Here is a 13,749-nt window from a genome sequence, read left to right as displayed (position 1 = left end):
CGGAGTCTCGAGCTCCCGCGGCCGCTAAAATTAGCAAAGCCGTGAACGCGTCGCGCCCCCGCCCTCAGACTCCTGTTGCGCCCCCAGCCCGTGCCACTCCGTCGCCGCGTCCGGTGGCACAAAATAAAACCCAGACCCCTCCCCCGGTTATCCTTCAGGAGAAGGCAGCTTGGGATCGAGTTTGCCTGGCCCTTAAGGCCAAAAATATAAATTTCACGAATGCCCGTAACCTCGCGAACGGCATTCAAATTAAGGTTCAAACACCCGACGACCATAGGGCCCTCTCTTCTTACCTCCGTAAGGAGCGTATAAGTTTCCATACGTATACGCTCCAGGAGGAGCGCGAACTCCGCGTTGTAATACGCGGAATCCCTAAAGAGTTAGATGTAGAGCTCGTAAAAGCCGACCTGTTAGAACAAGGCCTACCAGTGAATTCTGTGCACCGTATGCACACCGGTCGCGGTAGGGAGCCATATAATATGGTTCTAGTCGCTCTCCAGCCTACCCCCGAGGGTAAGAAAATCTTTAACACACAGACCGTCTGTAGGCTCTCTGGTATCGCTGTCGAAGCCCCCCATAAAAAAGGCACTCCTAGCCAGTGCCATAACTGTCAATTGTACGGGCACTCTTCCCGTAACTGTCACGCGCGCCCCCGATGTGTTAAGTGTTTGGGCGATCACGCCACGGCCCTCTGCGCTCGCGACCAAAAAACCGCGACGGAACCGCCTAGCTGCGTCCTGTGTCGAACACAGGGTCACCCCGCGAATTACCGTGGTTGCCCCCGAGCCCCTAAAATAAATCGCCGCGTCGCCCGCCAAAACCGCCTCCGAGCTTCCGGCCCAGACATCAAAGCCTCGGCACCCTCTGCGTCGCAGGCTAAGCCAGCGTTCGTTCCGGCGGCGGTGCCCAGTGTCTCGGCCTGGGCAAAACCGCTGCCGTACACGAACACGGCTACAACTCCCTCCTCCGCGATTCGTCCCGCCCCCGCGACTCGTCCCTCTCCCGCGACTTGCCCTCCGACCGCGTCCGACAATCTCGCTTTAGCGATCGACTTCTTTCAGTCGATCAACTTTGAGCGCGTTAACGCTTTGGGCGACGCCATTCGCGCTGCCTCCACTGCACAACACTTTATCGCCGTTGTGCAGGAATACGCCGACGTATACGCGTCATTAAATACGTACGTCCTCCCCTCACTCCGCCGGTAATCAATGGCGTATATAAGTAGAATAAAGCCCCTATCCGTAACGATAGGATTTTTTAACGCTTACGGTCTCGCAAATCAACGTGATCAGGTTTCTGACTTTTTGCGTGACCACCAAATTGATATCTTTTTAGTGCAGGAGACCCTACTTAAGCCCGCGCGCCGTGACCCTAAAATCGCGAACTATAACATGGTCAGGAACGACAGGCCCTCTGCCCGTGGTGGTGGTACCGTCATTTACTGTAGAAGAGCCCTGCATTGCGTCCCGCTCGATCCTCCCGCGCTCGCTAATATCGAAGCATCAGTGTGCCGAATCTCACTGACGGGACACGCGCCGATCGTTATCGCGTCCGTTTATCTTCCACCGGATAAGATCGTTCTAAGCAGTGATATCGAGGCGCTGCTCGGTATGGGGAGCTCTGTCATTCTGGCGGGCGACCTAAATTGTAAACACATCAGGTGGAACTCACACACCACAACCCCGAATGGCAGGCGGCTTGACGCGTTAGTCGATGATCTCGCCTTCGATATCGTCGCTCCGCTAACCCCGACTCACTACCCGCTAAATATCGCGCATCGCCCGGATATACTCGACATAGCGTTATTAAAAAACGTAACTCTGCGCTTACACTCGATCGAAGTAGTTTCAGAGTTAGATTCAGACCACCGTCCCGTCGTTATGAAGCTCGGTCGCGCTCCCGATTCCGTTCCCGTCACGAGGACTGTGGTGGATTGGCACACGCTGGGCATCAGCCTGGCTGAATCTGATCCACCATCGCTTCCGTTTAGTCCGGACTCTATCCCGTCTCCTCAGGATACCGCTGAAGCCATAGACATCGTAACGTCACACATCACCTCGACATTAGATAGGTCATCGAAGCAAGTTGTAGCGGAGGACTTCCTTCACCGCTTCAAATTGCCCGACGATATTAGGGAACTCCTTAGAGCTAAGAACGCCTCGATCCGTGCGTACGATAGGTATCCTACCGCGGAAAATCGTATTCGAATGCGTGCCCTACAACGCGACGTAAAGTCTCGCATCACCGAAATCCGAGATGCCAGATGGTCTGATTTCTTAGAAGGACTCGCGCCCTCTCAAAGGTCTTACTACCGCTTAGCTCGTACTCTCAAATCGGATACGGTAGTAACTATGCCCCCCCTCGTAGGCCCCTCAGGCCGACTCGCGGCGTTCGATGATGACGAAAAAGCAGAGCTGCTGGCCGATACATTGCAAACCCAGTGCACGCCCAGCACTCAATCCGTGGACCCTGTTCATGTAGAATTAGTAGACAGTGAGGTAGAACGCAGAGCCTCCTTGCCACCCTCTGATGCGTTACCACCCGTCACCCCGATGGAAGTTAAAGACTTGATCAAAGACCTACGTCCTCGCAAGGCTCCCGGTTCCGACGGTATATCCAACCGCGTTATTAAACTTCTACCCGTCCAACTCATCGTGATGTTGGCATCTATTTTCAATGCCGCTATGGCGAACTGTATCTTTCCCGCGGTGTGGAAAGAAGCGGACGTTATCGGCATACATAAACCCGGTAAACCAAAAAATCATCCGACGAGCTACCGCCCGATTAGCCTCCTCATGTCTCTAGGCAAACTGTATGAGCGTCTGCTCTACAAACGCCTCAGAGACTTCGTCTCATCCAAGGGCATTCTTATCGATGAACAATTCGGATTCCGTACAAATCACTCATGCGTTCAACAGGTGCACCGCCTCACGGAGCACATTCTTGTGGGGCTTAATCGACCAAAACCGTTATACACGGGAGCTCTCTTCTTCGACGTCGCAAAAGCGTTCGACAAAGTCTGGCACAATGGTTTGATTTTCAAACTATTCAACATGGGCGTGCCGGATAGTCTCGTGCTCATCATACGGGACTTCTTGTCGAACCGCTCTTTTCGATATCGAGTCGAGGGAACCCGCTCCTCCCCACGACCTCTCACAGCTGGAGTCCCGCAAGGCTCTGTCCTCTCACCCCTCCTATTTAGCTTATTCGTCAACGATATTCCCCGGTTGCCGCCGACCCATTTAGCTTTATTCGCCGACGACACGACTGTTTACTATTCTAGTAGAAATAAGTCCCTAATCGCGAAGAAGCTTCAGAGCGCAGCCCTAGCCCTAGGACAGTGGTTCCGAAAATGGCGCATAGACATCAACCCAGCGAAAAGTACTGCGGTGCTATTTCAGAGGGGAAGCTCCACACGGATTTCCTCCCGGATTAGGAGGAGGAATCTCACACCCCCGATTACTCTCTTTAGACAACCCATACCCTGGGCCAGGAAGGTCAAGTACCTGGGCGTTACCCTGGATGCATCGATGACATTCCGCCCGCATATAAAATCAGTCCGTGACCGTGCCGCGTTTATTCTCGGTAGACTCTACCCCATGATCTGTAAGCGGAGTAAAATGTCCCTTCGGAACAAGGTGACACTTTACAAAACTTGCATAAGGCCCGTCATGACTTACGCGAGTGTGGTGTTCGCTCACGCGGCCCGCACACACATAGACACCCTCCAATCCCTACAATCCCGCTTTTGCAGGTTAGCTGTCGGGGCTCCGTGGTTCGTGAGGAACGTTGACCTACACGACGACCTGGGCCTCGAATCAATTCGGAAATACATGAAGTCAGCGTCGGAACGATACTTCGATAAGGCTATGCGTCATGATAATCGCCTTATCGTTGCCGCCGCTGACTACTCCCCGAATCCTGATCATGCAGGAGCCAGTCACCGTCGACGCCCTAGACACGTCCTTACGGATCCATCAGATCCAATAACCTTTGCATTAGATGCCTTCAGCTCTAATACTAGGGGCAGGCTTAGGGACCCCGGTAACCGTACTCGTCGAACTCGACAAAGAGGTCGACGTGCAACCTAACCCATGCATCAGCCCGCTGAGTTTCTCGCCGGATCTTCTCAGCGGGTCGCGATTCCGATCCGGTAGTAGATTCATTCGCGAAACAATTGCTCTTGAGTTGTTAGGTCTCCTTCGGAGGCGCTCGGGCAGTTGTTAGCAAATCCCACCCCTCTTGGCTGAGCCTTTGCTCGCCCACCTGTCCTGGTGAAACTGGAAAGGCCTTCGGGCCACCAGTAAACTTTCAATCATAAAAAAAAAAAAAAAAAAAATATACTTGAGAATTTAGAACTTATATCTCAAGGTGGGTGGCGCATATACGTTGTAGATGTCTATGGACTCCACTAACCACTTAACACCAGGTGGGCTGTGAGTTCGTCCACCCCTCTAAGCAATAATTAAAAAAAAATACAAAGTAGCAATTTTTATAATTATATTTATATTTATTTTTGTTCTCGCATCTCCGGAACTAGTGATGTACCATTCACACATAAACAGAGATTAATTTGGATTAGAGTGTTGTCTGTATTTTAATAAAATCCATAACTATAATAGATGGTTATTTAGTTGGATTTGTAAATATAGTTTGTTCCTAAAATTTTTTCAATTTCCTTTGACGCTGTTAGACGTTAGAAGTTACATATTGAATCTTATTAATAGGAAAGTGGCTCTGTTTGTTTGTTACGTTGTCAGCCCAAACGATGAAATCAACTTCGATGCAATTATTTTATAGAATATCGTATCGAAGAAATTAGTTTGGACCCGGGACAAAAATTAATATCACCTTTCAGATGTGTGGACTCGATTTAAAGTGTAGTCCAAGCTGAGCAGAATGCTAATATAACAAACAGTATTGCAGCATATCCGAATTATAATTTCGTCTAAAATTCTTCATTAAAATTTAACCCTGATAGTGAAAAGAAGCCCTTAAATGAGACGTATATGTTTTATACAGGCTTGCTTGTAAAATTATATTTACCTAGTCTTGCCATAAATACTGTTACAAAGGAAAACAAAAAAAAATCTATGGCAAATAACATTTATTACTTTTACAGTGTGTTAGTTTAATACATAAATATAAAACAATTTAAAGTATAAAAAGCTTATTCGAAGTGGTCTCCATTGGCTGCAATACAGTCATTTAAACGTTGAGGCCAGTTATCAATAGAAGCACGCACTCTTTCCATGGGAAAATTTTTCACTGCCAATCGTACGTATTGTTTTAGGGACTCCAAATAATCATGGCATTTAGAGCAAGCCGTACTCTCTAAAACTGACCATAAATCATAATCCAGCGGATTAAGATCGGGACTAGTCGACGGTCAGTCTTCAGCTCTGATGAAGTCCGAAACGTTCGTTTCCAACCAAGACTGCGTAGATCGAGCTTTATGACCTGGCCCCGAGTCTTGCTGGAAGGACCATTCTTGATTATTGAACATGGTGTTGTTAAGGGGCTTCACTACCTTCTCAGGAATGGTATCTTGATACACTTGTGTCGATGTTTTGATACCTTTTTCACAAAAGTATGGCCCAGTCACTCCTTCATAGCTAATACCCCACCAAACCATCACTGAAGTCGGATAGTGAGCACGTTGCACTCTGTCGATTAATTGGGAAGTTTCCTTAGAGCTTTGAGCATAAATACGGTCATTTTGTTTGTTAAAATGTTGCTCAATTGTAAAAAAATTCTCATCTGTAAACAAACTTTTTCTATGACCTCCCTTTGCGTACCGCTTCAGTAGTTGTTTAGATTTTACCACCCTATTCTCTTTTAAATTATCAGTTAAGAAATGACCAGTACGTCTCTTACAGGCTGTAATCTTCATCTCCCGAGATAAAATCTTTCGCTTTCGGACAGGATTTCTACGAATTCTTTCCCTTCCTGCTTTGACCACCTTTTTCGTACGAACACTACGTGGACGGCCAGATCCTTTTCTGTCGCAAACAGAAGAGGTCTCATTGCACCTATTAATAGCCCGGTACATAAACATTTTACTAATACCAAGCGTATGGAGAGTTTTAAAAATTGCATTTGGTTCCATACCTACTTTGTGTAATGCAGTCACAGCGATTCGGATCTCTTTATCACCCCACTCCATTTTAATATCGCAAAATATTGTACAATGTACTGGCGCCAAAATGAGAAAACTCAATGAGCAATCATATAAAAATGACAGATTCCAAATTCAAATGTATATTTTGTTTATTTTTAATTGTAACAGTATTTATGGCCAGACTAAGTATATTTGCATGGTGTACACACCTATAAAAATATTTTATATGTCGGCGCGAATATCACGTTTCACCTACTTATTATAAAAATAATAATAATTGAATGTGATGATCTGATCATCTAATCATCAACTAATTACTCTGTGTTTATTACGATGAGAAATTGATGTTAAACAGTATGTCACTGTCCCTTTTATTGTAATTTCAATACTTTAAACGTGTAAACACGCGCACGTGTACCAAGCCTTATAAATACGACCGTGCTTGTCTAGCGCTCGGACCGGTCATCGTTCTCGTCGAACCCGTCGCTTGCGACGAAGGGCTAGACGAGTAAATTAACCCTCACATACAGCCCACTGAGTTTCTCGCCGGATCTTCTCAGTGGGCCGCTTTTCCGATCCGGTGGGAGATTCTGCGAAGCACGGCTTTTGCTAGGGTTCGTGTTAGCAACGTCATCAGGTTTAAGCCCCGTGAGCTCACCTACTAGTTAAGGCGACGCTGATATAGTAGCCTCTCAAGGCTATCAGCTTACAGCCTGGCCACGGGACATTCGCCGATACGAATATTCGCGCGGTGGGAACGGCGAAGCGTCTAGGGACTAAAATAAGCGCATAGAAATAAATGTACTTATCAAGCCACGCACACCGGCGACCGGCGAAGCGACCGGCGAAATGTACCGAGTGAATCGCGCGGGCGTCTTACGACGCGGCGGGCGAGCAAAACAAATTCATGAATAAGGACGGCGCGAGCCACGGAGTCGAGCGGTAGTCGCGGCGAATAATACAGTGATTAAATGAGTTTAGTTGTTTTCGCCGCGAATAATGAACACTGTATTTTTTATTGCTGAAATACTAGCTAGACCAGCTATTTGGGAGTCTAGCCACCCAAATTCAGCCAAAAGTTTTCTGGATACATTCTGTATTTCTCGGGCTTCTTGTGGAATTCTCCATCTATACTCCGATTCTTATTCAAATCATGTACTCCACAATCTCTTCCAAGTAATAGGTCTTGAACCAAAAAACTTACTTTCTAAGCCGGGGATCGGTGGTGCGAACGACGAAGCGGTGGATGAGGCGACTATTCGCGCAGGACCATTTGCAGGCCACGGGTACTTTATAAACAGTATGTTTATTTTAGTCGCTAGACGCTTCGCCGTTCGCACCGCGCGAATATTCGTACCGGCGAATGTCCCGTGGCCAGGCTGTTAGGTAGGAAAAAAAAAAGCGCTCGGTCATTCGTGTCCGAACTCTCTGGAACGTTGTTACGCTCCTCGTGAAATATACGCAGCTCACCAAGTTCCCGTGAAGTTTTGTTTCGAAAGCCCAAACATGAGTCATCGTCAAAGAAAGTAATAAGCAATGCTGACGTCACACTTTTAAAAACATTACGCAGGTTTCCCCTCCGTCATATATAATATTACATGAGAACTCATGTAAATTTATTCAAATTAAAATTTACATGCGTTACCATATTGTTATTATTCTTAAATGCATTTCAAATAATAAACTCTTTTATGAGCCCTATATGAGCCCACAAGGGCACCATACTAATAATTTCTGGCAGTCTGTCCCATGGTCCATAGAAGTCTGAATGGGCCATGGGTGAATTCTGTTAATTCTTTTTTTTTATGATTGGTGGATTACTGGTAGCCGGAGGCCTTTCCAGTTTCACCGGGATGGGTGGTCGAGCCGGGGCTCGAGGGCAAAGGTAGGAGGGGCGAGATTTGCTAACAGCTACCCGATCGCTTCCAAAGGAGACTTAACAATCAAGAGCAGCTGCTTCGCGAATGAATCTACTATCGGGTCGGAATTGCGACCCGCTGAAAAGGGCCGGTCGGAATGTCAGCAGGCTGATGCTTAGGTTAAGTTGCAAGTTGAGCTTCTTGCCGAGTTCTAGGAGTACAGTTACCGGTGTCCCTGCCTGCTCCTAGTGGTACAGCTGAAAGCGTCTAATGCAAGAGTTATTGGATCTGATGGATCTGTAAGTATGTGTCTAGGGCGACGAAGATAACTGGCTCCTGCGTGATCAGGATTCGGGGAGTAGCTAGCAGTGGCAACGATAAGGCGATTATCATGACCTTAATCGCCTTATCGATGTAACGTTGTTAGTATCAATTAAAGTTTGACCCCTGACTTCCTTGCGATTTAATTTAAGAAATCACTAAGTTGTCCACTGCTGAACATAGCCCTCTTCAATCGATCTCCAGTGCGTCCAGTCTTCTGCCGCTTGCATCCAACGTGAGCTAGCGATTTTTACTAGGTCGTCAGTCCATCTGGTAGATACGACCGATAACAATACTTACAATTAATTCAAAATTGTCCTATGTTGTAATTGTCTTCATCAGAATCTTTAGAATATAACGACGGTACGGACGTTTAAAACACAGTAACGTCTTACGGCCTGGCCACGGGGATCGGCGGTGCGAACGACGAAGCGGTGGATGAGGCGACCATTCGCGCAGCACCGTTTGCAGGCCACGGGTACTCACGTTCGCCGCCGCGACTAGTAAGGAAGTCCGATAGCGAAATATCCATATCAAAATTATCTCGATATTACTTACAAATTAATAGTTTTTTGGTTCACGACCTATTATTTGGAAAATATTGTGGAGTACATGATTTGAATAAGAATCGGAGTATAGATGGAGAATTCCACAAGAAGTACGAGAAATACTTTGGGTGGCTAGACTTCCAAATACCTGGTCTATTTCAGCTATATTTTTTTTATTGCTTAGATTGGTGGACGAGCTCACAGCCCACCTTGTGTTAAGTGGTTACTGAAACCCATAGATATCCACAACGTAAATGCGCCACCCATCTTGAGATATAAGTTCTAAGGTCTCAAGTATAGTTACAACGGCTGCCCCATCCTTCAAACCGAAACGCATTACTACCTTATGGGGGGTTTACACGGGTGACTAAAGCCGCACGATTTTTGCCGCGCGGCGTAAATCGACCATCTAAATGGCAATTCGGCTAAGTTGCAATTGACTAAAGCCGCAAGCCCCAAAGTTGGGTAGCATCCGACTTTGGCCGCGCGGCAACCGGCCGCATGCGACTGGTGACTAAAATCGACCGTGTAAACGATCAGTTGCAGGCGATCGCCCGCCGCATGAAGGTGTTTCGCGCACGCATTCATTCTTAATCGTTTTTTAAAATAATCAGGATCTTCTAAACTCCACTCAACCAATAAAGTATCCGAAGCACCCAAGTCCTTACGTCGAGAAATTCATCCACGTACCCAAACATTACGTTTTCTTCTTTCCTTTTGTTTTTTCTTCACTCTTTGTTCTTTAAGCAATTGTTGAATAATTGAATAATTAATTATTTCAATTCCGGCACAAACGGCTATTCTGCTCAACATTTTCGATGGAAATGACAGAGCCGCATGCGATTTTAGTAACCAATGTAAATGGGCTAGCGATGCGGCTTGGTGAGGCAATTAGTGAAGCGACTCGCCGCACGGCGAAAATCGACCCGTGTAAACCCCCCATTACGGCAGAAATAGGCAGGGTGGTGATACCCACCCTGCAGACTCACAAGAGGTCCTACCATCAGTAATTACGCAAATTATAATTTTGCGAGTTTCATTTATATTACACGATGTTATTTCTTCACGGTGGAAATCAATCGTGAACATTTGTTGAGTACGTATTTCATTAGAAAAATCGGTACCCGCCTGAGATTCGAACACCGGTATATCGCTCAACACGATTGCACCGGACGGACGTCTTATCCGTTAGGCCACGACGACTTTAAAAATATAAAATAAATAGAAAATATCAAAATTTCGGTGTTCATTTTTCGCGGCGAAAACAACTAAACTCATTTAATCAGTGTATTATTCGCCGCGACTACCGCTCGACTCCGTGGTTCGCGCCCTCCTTGCATTTGTTTTGCTCGCCCGCCGCATCGTAAGTCGCCCGCGCGATTCGCTCGGTACATTTTGCCGGTCGCTTTGCCGGTCGCCGGTACGCGTGGCTTGATAAGTACATTTCTATGCGCTTATTTTAGTCGCTAGACGCTTCGCCGTTCGCACCGCGCGAATATTCGTATCGGCGAATGTCCCGTGGCCAGGCTGTTATGCGTACGTTCTAATGTTAAAAAAACGATTAATTGGTAAAAAATTGTGGAGAGATTTTTTTAACTTTTTTGGTTAGTTCCCTACTTAAGTCCTGGTAGCCTAAGGGGTTATTCTAGGTACGGTGGGTTGGGTAAGTGAGCTCACGGGCTCAATTTGAGAGAGCTTGCTAACACTACCCCTAGCAAGAGCAGGGCTTCGCTGAATCTACCACTGCATCGAAATTGCATACTTTGATTAATTAAATAAATAATAATGCAGAATGCTCTACAAAAGCAACTATTGCAAATACTAAGGCACCTTCAAAAGCCCCAGTAGCAGCGTAAAGTACTTAAGCTACTACATTAGCAACAACAGCGCCAAGTAAATCTTCTGGTTCCAGGATTGGTTCAAGTGCTAGTGCTTATTCAATAATTACATCATCAAGTGTGGCTTCTAGCAATAGAGTGTTACTAGGCGGCACTAAAATTATCGGGAATGGAATATTTCCACTGTTCCTGTCATATTAAAATCTTTTTAATTGAAAATTCCGTGGTTTTAAAAATCGAATACCATTTATTTATTTAAAAAAAGATTCTCGGTCTTGTCACGAGGTTTTGTCAAACTTGTTTAGTCGTTGAGAAAATGGAATTGACTCGAGAAAATTCAAGAGCGATGATTTATTATGACTTTCGAAGTGGTTTAACACAAAAACAGTGTGTTGACCGGATGATTTCTGCATTTGGTGATGAAGCCCCATCCAAAACCACAATTTATCGCTGGTTTGCTAAGTTTCAACGTGGACGTGTCAAGCTCAGTGATGATCCCCGTCAAGGTCGTCCAAAAACTGCAGTCACCCAAGAAAACGTTGATGCTGTGCGTAAGCTGATTGAGGAAGATCGATATGTGACATACCGCGAAATTCAGGCAACTTTAGACATTGGCATGAGTCAAATACAAATAATCTTGCATGAACAATTAGGTGTAAAAAAGTTGTTTTCCCGATGGATACCGCATTCGCTTTGTGAAGAGCAAAAAGCGGCTCGCGTTACTTGGTGCGTCAGAACTCTCGAAAGATTCCACGCAGGATCCTCAAATGCTGTATACAACATTGTATCAGGTGACGAATCCTGGATATACGCGTACGAACCCGAAACAAAAAACCAGTCACGAGTTTGGGTGTCCGAAAATGAGTTAAAGCCAATAAAAATTGTTCGTTCACGGAGTGTTGCAAAAAAAAAATGGTGGCCACGTTTGTCTCCAAAACCGGCCATGTTACGACTATTTCTCTTGAGGGACAAAGAACGGTTAATGCAGAATGGTATGCTAGCATTTGTTTGCCACAGGTCGTTTCGGAACTCCGTAAAGAGAACTGCAACCGCCGCATCATCCTCCATCACGAAATGCGAGTTCTCACACCGCGCACAGAACAAAAGAGTTTTTAGAGCAAGAAAACATAGAATTATTAGACCATCCGCCGTACAGCCCCGACCTAAGCCCTAATGATTTCTATACTTTCCCTAAAATAAAGAATAAATTGCGTGGACAGAGATTTTCATCACCTGAAGAAGCTGTGGACGCCTACAAAACGGCCATTTTGGAGACCCCAACTTCGGAATGGAATGGTTGCTTCAATGATTGGTTCCATCGTATGGAAAAATGTGTCAAATTTCGCGGAGAATACTTCGAAATGCAATAAATACATTTTTAAATAGTAATGTTGTGTCACTTCGTTAATTCCCGAAATTTTCAGTGCCGCCCTCGTTAAAAAGGAAACGAATATATATTGAGAATAATTTTATTTAGTGCTACAAAATCATATAATGGGACTAATTAATCAGAAAAATTCAATGCGTCCAGGTTTGCCAGGCCTTTAGTGACTACAGAATCTGGACCTCCTTGACCTGGGGCTCCTTGAGCAACTTGAGTGAAAGCGATGAAGAAAAGCTGTAACAAACAATATTAGAATAATTGTTGAATATGGTTAATCCATTTATTTATCTTCGTTGATTCCACTGATTAAGTACTTTGATTGAGCAATCTTTCTTTTAATCCTTCTAGAGCTAGAAGGATTAAAATAAGTTATGGCTACTGTTTATCGAAGTTTTTGTAGTCATTTATTACATCCGGGTTTATGTGACCAAATTCAATTTTTTAATGTAAAATTTATTTATATTTTTTGGCGAATGTGATAAATATTGATTTTATTTCATTGTGTTAATATGGTCAAAGTTGGCATACATAAACTTTCGTGCTTATTCTCTGTGGTTGTAGTGAGGTCAAACGAAAAATCTAAGGTGGTCGCGACATTGAAGGTAATAACCATCGATTGAGGTGCCTTTTTAAGTATTTCTCTATAGTTACGCAGACAAGCTAAGCAATACTGAATGCATATCGGCGCTCATTATTTTATGCTGGTCGAGAAGTTTCAAGTTTATTAAGCCTTTAGTGTCACAATTATCGCCATTGCTTTGAGTAAGAGTCCTTGAAGAACTTGAGCGAAAGCGATGAAGTAAAGTTGTGAGAAACCAAATATCGTGATGGAGTAAGGCTAATCAGTGGTACCTTAATAATAATAATAATAATGTAAACCCGTTTTAGAAAAATAGGTAAGTCGTGAAATTGTCCACATATCCACGTTAAAAGTACCACCACTTGAAACTAAACTCATTCGAAAAAGCATTTAGTAATTTTTATTTGGTTAACTACTATTAATGTTTAAAATTCGGGATTTTTTAAGGTTTTTAGATATTAAAATAATGAAACAAGAAAACTTACCAAACACAATACGAAGAATATGTTAAGCGTTTCCATTTTGCAAGGCGTTCTCTTTGTTTTTTTTCTTGATGCAACTGAATGTTTCAAATCTTTGATCGCTATTTATAGCTATTTTGGATTCTTAACCAATTAGGTATTATAATTCTAACCGAACTTAAAAATGAAACATTATAATATGTTTTGAATTTAGATGTTTGGGACTGGAAAAAGGATAAGTTTTAGGACTCACTCTGTATTTCGTTGATGCACTATTAAAGTTTTCTCACTGGCGAGAGTTATATGTGCTGATTGATCAACAAATCACAATTTTATTGTATTTGCACCGGCACCATGTTTTAGTTTTTTTTACACACTTCGCGCCATTTTCATACGCGCATAGTTTTTCTTGTAGTGTCAACAGATGGCGTGGATAGGGGATTGAGGAAGGAATAAGGAAAAGGAAGTCCCAACATTTCCCCCCACTTGAAATCATTGGAGGATTTCAAAAGATTTTAATAAGATAATAAGCTGTGGTAACTAAGGTACCTAGTGAATTAGAGATAATAATATGCTAAGAATAAAGTAATAATTAAGATAAAAATAATAATTATGTGAATAAATAAACTATTATATT

General features: G+C 44.3%; 1 long non-coding RNA gene across 1 annotated transcript; it reads right to left on the bottom strand.

Annotated features, from left to right (window-relative positions):
• Positions 1 to 12,142: 12,142 nt before the first annotated feature.
• Positions 12,143 to 13,313, bottom strand: LOC134201066 (uncharacterized). The gene is made up of 2 exons (XR_009976226.1): positions 13,137 to 13,313; positions 12,143 to 12,305 (listed from the first exon to the last, which is right to left on the bottom strand). It is a non-coding gene; the product is annotated as an uncharacterized LOC134201066 (long non-coding RNA).
• Between the last annotated feature and the right edge of the window lie 436 nt (positions 13,314 to 13,749).

This window comes from Bombyx mori, chromosome 23 (genome assembly GCF_030269925.1).
Source record: "Bombyx mori chromosome 23, ASM3026992v2".
In the NCBI taxonomy this organism is placed as follows: Eukaryota; Metazoa; Arthropoda; class Insecta; order Lepidoptera; family Bombycidae; genus Bombyx; species Bombyx mori.
Note: the sequence above shows the minus strand (reverse complement) of the source record. Positions and strands in the feature narration are given on the sequence as shown.